Source organism: Hordeum vulgare, chromosome 2H (genome assembly GCF_904849725.1).
Source record: "Hordeum vulgare subsp. vulgare chromosome 2H, MorexV3_pseudomolecules_assembly, whole genome shotgun sequence".
Lineage (NCBI taxonomy): Eukaryota > Viridiplantae > Streptophyta > Magnoliopsida > Poales > Poaceae > Hordeum > Hordeum vulgare.
The window spans coordinates 375,400,974-375,406,913 of NC_058519.1; positions in this window are offsets into that span (position 1 = coordinate 375,400,974).

Consider the following 5,940-nt stretch of genomic DNA (forward strand, 5'->3'; position numbering starts at 1 on the left):
GCAACAAGTAACAGCAAAATAGCAAGTAACAGCAGTAGTGACACAGTAGGAGCAGCAGTAGTAACTGTAGAGTAACAACAGTAGCAGCAAAGTGGCCCAATCCCTTTTGTAGCAAGGGACAAGCCTAGACAAAGTAACGTAGCGAGGACCAGAAGTAAAAGACTCGTAGGCTATGGATCGGTGATGGATGAGTGTGACGGATGTGATTCATCATGTCACAGCTATAACAAGGAGAGATATGTAACTATCTCCCGTTCGTCAATCTAATGTAGGCATGTATTCCGTAGGTAGTCATACGTGCTTAGGGAAAAGAACTTGCATGACATCTATTGTCCATCCCTCCCGTGGCAGTGGGGTCCTAATGGAAACTACGAGATATTAAGGTTCTCCTTTTAATAAAGAACCGGACCAACGCATTAACACATGGTGAATACATGAACTCCTCATACTATGGTCATCTCCGGGAGTGGTTCCGGCTATTGTCACTCCGGGGTTGCCGAGTCATAACACATAGTAGGTGACTACAACTTGCAAGATAGGATGTAAAACACACATATATTGGCGACAACATAATAGGTTCAGATCTTAAATCATGGCACTCGGGCCCTAGTGACAAGCATTAAGCATAGCCAAGTAGTAGCAACATCAATCTAGAACATAGTGGATGCTAGGGATCAATCCCCGTCAAGAACTAACTCGATTACATGATAGATCTCATCCAACTCATCACCGTCCAGCAAGCCTACGATGAGATTACTCATGAACGATTAAGAGCATCATGGAATTGTCGATGGAGGAAGGTTGATGATGACGATGGCGACGATTTCCCCTCTCCGGAGCCCGAAACGGACTCCAGATCTGCACTCCAAATGAAGAACAGGATGTGGCGGCGCCTCCGTATCGTAAAACGCGATGAAACCTTCTCTCTGATTTTTTTCCGGGCGAGACGGAAGATATAGAGCTGAGTTTGGGGGCGGTGGATCCACGTGGGCCCCACAAGCCCTCACGGCGCGGCCAGGGGGGTGGTCGTGGCCTGTGGGCTTGTGGCCCACTGGCACGCCCCCTCCGGTGGATCTTTGCGCAGGTATTTTTCTTTTATTCCAGAAAAAATCTCCGTAAATTTCCGGGACATTCCGGGAACTTTTATTTCTGCACAAAAACAACACCATGGGAATTCTGCTGAAAACATCGTTAGTACGGGTTAGTTCCATTGAAATCATGCAAATTAGAGTCCAAAACAAGGGCAAAAGAGTTCGGAAAAGTAGATACGACGGAGACGTATCAGTCGACACCTGGGCCTTGTGCTGGCACACGAGGGATGCCCTGGAGCGGTTGGATTGTGGTAGAAACTGGAGGGGACACCTGGCGAGCGAACATGGGCTTGCCGGGGTCTCGAATACCTTCCTGGCAAGGAGGGCTTGCCGGGGGCTTCGTCAGTACATGTAGGCCTTCCCCTCAAGGGAGACTTGCCGGGGTCTTGCTGTTCTCTGGGTAGTCTTCCCGACGAGGCGGGCTTGTCGGCGCCTTAGGAATCTTCTCGGCAAGGAAGGCTTGCCGGGGCCTTGCGTAGGGAGCCTTTGTACTCCACGCCCCTAGAGAGGGGGAAGGGCATGTCCTTGGTGGATCTTGGACTGCCCGTCTACTGTTCTTCCCAGTACACTGCTGTCGGGGGCGTCGCTGATGCCCGTGGACAAGTCTGGGGCACGAGGGACCCCGGTCTCTAGTGCACCGACACACGGCAGCATGTGAGTGGATGGCACGAGTTCACTATGAGGGGTTGTGTAAGCCATTGGATTAAGTGGGATCCTACGATCCAACTTCTATCTGAGTTATGATTAATCAAAGGGGATGCATAGATGGGCAACTTGATAATGCTAAAGTTTCTATGGATAATGTGTTTCAAGTTATTTTTGAGAAATCTCGTGATAAGAATGCAACTATGGAAACTAAGGATTTCATCACTTAAAATCTTTGATATATGCCTAGCTAGGGGCGTAAAACGACATCGCTTGTTGGGAGGCAACCCAATAAATAAAATTTATTTTTCACTTTTTCTTACTGTTCTTGAGTGTTTGCGCAATAATGCTACTGTTATAATTGTGTTTTTGTGTTTTATTTTGTGTTCGTGCCAAGTAAAGCCTTTGGGATCACATGGGGTGTTAGTTGCTTTAATCCTGTTGAAAAACAGAAACTTTTGAGTCTAGTATAAAAATCCTAAGAATCATAGAAACGTCAAAAGTGTTTGAATTGTGTACACAAGATTGATATACAAATTCCCTCCGCTCTCCTCATTTTTCATAATTTTCGCAGTTAGAGAATTATGAGTAAAATTTAAGTCTTTATGGATTGTTCTGTTTTTGATAGATTCTGTTTTCTTTGCGTTATGTGCTTGTTTTGATGATTCTATGGTTTCTATCGAGGGGGGGTATAAGCCATGGTAAAGTTAGAATACAATAGGTATAATGCAAAAACAAAATTGGAATAGGTTTTCAACAGTACCTAAAGTAAAGTTTAGTTTCCTTACACTAACGGATCTCACAAATTTTTGTTGAGATTTGTGTGATTGAAGTTTTCAAGTTTTAAGTGAGATCATGATGGATGAAGGAATAAGGAGTGATAAAAGCCTAAGCTTGGGGATGCCCCATGGCACCCCAAGGTAATATCCAAGGAGTACCAAGCAACTAAGCTTGGAGATGCTTCGGAAGGCATCCCCTCTTTCCTCCAACAACCATCGGTAATTTTACTTGGAGCTATATTTCAATTCGTCACATATCATGAGTTTTGCTTGGAGCGTCTTGTATCATTTGTGTCTTTGCTTTATTTTCTGGTTAGTTTTTCATAATAAATCTTTATGGACACACCCATTTGAGAGAACCAAATTATGCTATGATTTGTTAGAATCGCTCTTTATGCTTTACTTAAATTTTTTGAGCCATGGAATTGCTCAAGTACTTAACTTATATCTTTTTTAGCACGGTGGTGATGTTATTTTGAAGAAAATTTCTCTCATGCTTCAATTAGATTATTTTGAGAGTAGCAGAAATTTTGAACAAATCCTCTCATGCTTCACATAGATTATTTTGAGAGTTGAAGATTTTAAAGAGTTTGAGAGCTTGTTATTTGCAATGGCAACTTGCTTTAAATGAAATTAGTTCCAAAGTGATGACAATCTAGGAAAGATGTAATAAAAACTTTCATGAAGATCATTGGACATTAAACTTGATCCTTTGCAATAGTTTTGCGATATGAGTTATGTCGATGAGTTATTATGCTTTAGTAAGAATATTGGTGTTAAAGTTTGTGATTCCCTATGCATGCAAATGAAGTCAATAATTATTCTATGAAATTACATCCTACTCGTGTTGCATTCTTCGGTGTTAGTTATGTCTAATGTTCACTTATGATGGTTTTCGTTCCTTGATTGGGAGCGTCTCAATCTATTTGCTAGCCTTCACTTCTACTAAGCGAGAATATTTCTTATGCATCCAAATCCTAAACCCAAATTTGTGCCAAATGAGTCCACCATAGCTACCTATATGTGGTATTTCAATGTCGTTCCAAGTAAATTTGCCAGTGCCAACTCTAATGTTCAAAATAATTTTCTGTTTTTGTGCCTGTACCGCTCATGAAGCGACGAGGGGTGGTCGGCATCTTCCATGTTAAATGGGTTATTCTCAAGATGATTGTTTATTCACTTAGCATTGCATGAGATTATGGCGGTAATAGGGATGCCCAGTCCCAAAATACAAAAAATATATTTTATGTTGTCAAATAATAAATTCCTTGGGAAGTGTTGGTATTGACAGTACCCATGGATACGACTAGCCGTGGAATGTGAAAGAATGGTGGAAAAAGGAATAAACTTTATTTTTCAGTTTGGGAACCACCTATATTTGTTTTAGCTTGGATGATATTGGATACCCTTAGTCTTTTTCGTTGACCGGAAAAGCATATCACCTATAAATATTTCATCTGTAAGTTTTTCGCTTTGAGATCTGGCACCTCTACAAATCCGTGCTTCCGTGTGCAAAGGGCCTATCTATTTACTTTATGCAATTTTTATTTTTGAATTTGAGTCTCCATCTTCTCTTATAAAGCACCAACTAAGGAACACTATTATCATACTTGAGCATTGAATGTATTTAATATTTGAGTGTGTTGCATGAATGGATCAATGCTAGATCATGGCGGGCTAGGGATACCGTTCTTTATCGTTGATATTTTGAAAGACTTGGTTGCTTGTTTATATGCTTGAGTATTGAAATTTTCATGTCAATCTATAGTCTATGGCTTTACATTATCTACAAGTCCATATGGCCATGCCGAAAAGAAAAAGAATGTGATGAACATGTGAGGCAACATTCCACATCAAACATTCTGTTTTTTATCATTTACCTACTCGAGGAGGAGCATGCATTAAGTATGGGGATGCTGATACGTCTCCAATGTATCTATAATTTTAGATTGTTCCATGTTGTTATATTATCATTCTGGATGTTTTATGGTCATTTTATAGCAACTTCATATCATTTTTTTGGGAGTAGCCTATTGACATAGTGCCTAGTGCTAGTTGCTATTTTTTGTTGTTTTTCCTTTGCACAAAATCAGTATGAGATGAAATCCAAATGCCACAAGACATTACGAAAAAAAAATTGGACCAGAAGAAAACTTGGGAGCCAAGACGGAGCACCAGAGCAAGCCCAGGCGACCCACTAGACATCAGGGCGGGCCTAGGGCCCCCTCGCGCGGCCTGGTGTCTAGTGCAGCCCTCGGGCGTATCCGCCACCGCCTCTGAGCTCTATAAATAGCCCCAATATTCAAAAAGCTCTAGGGGAGTCGACGAAAATTGTTTCAGCCGCCGCAAGTTCCAGAAGCCACGAAACACAATCTTGAGCACGTTCCGGAGAGGAACACGATTATGGAGGGGTTCACCATCCTCATTGGTGCTCCTTTGATGATACGTGAGTAGTTCATATCAGACCTACAAGTCCGTAGGAAGTAGCTAGATTGCTTTCTCTCTTGTTTTGTTTCTCAATACAATGGTCTCTTGGAGATCCATATGATGTAACTCTTTATTTTGCGGTGTGTCTGTTGGGATCCGATGAATTGTGAGTTTATGATTAGATCTATGGAAACATATTCATGCTTGATTAATATAGCCTCGTATTTCTTCTCTGATATTTGGTTTTTGTTTAGCCAACTTGATCTTTTATCTTGCAACGGGAATAAGTGCTTTGTGATTGGTTTGATCTTGCTGTGCTCAATCTCAGTGGCAGAAAGAGACATGACACGCATGTATCATTTGTATCAAGGATAAAACGATGGGATCTATTCCCGTTGGGGAACTTCACATCGGAAACAAAAAAATTCTACGCTCACCAAGATCAATCTATGGAGACTAACATCTACGAGAGGGGGAGTGCATCTACATACCCTTGTAGTTCGCTAAGCGGAAGCGTATATAACGCGGCTGATGTAGTCAAACATCTTCACGATACAATCATGATCTGTCCCGCGATCTCATCATGATCCGTCCCGCTATCCCATCACGATCCATCCCGATATAGTGTCGAACGGACAACACCTCCGCATTCAGCACACATACAACTCGATGAAAATCTCCACCTCCTTGATCCAGCAAGCAAGTGGTGGAGAGGTAGACGAGTTCTGTGCGAGCATGACGACATGCGGCGGAGGTGGTGGAGCTGTTCCGACAGGGTTTCGCCAAGTAGTACTGAAATCGATCTAGAGGAAGAATTGATCAATGGGAGAGACACAGGGCTGTGCCGTAGCATAGGTATGTTACAGCCCTGTCTCCCCATTCGTATATATAGGGGGAGGGGAGAGGAGGAAACACCCTAAGGTTCCCCCCTAAGAGGGGCGGCAACCAAGAGATGGAGGGGCGGCTGCCCTAAGGGTGGCTTGCCACACAAGTTAGGG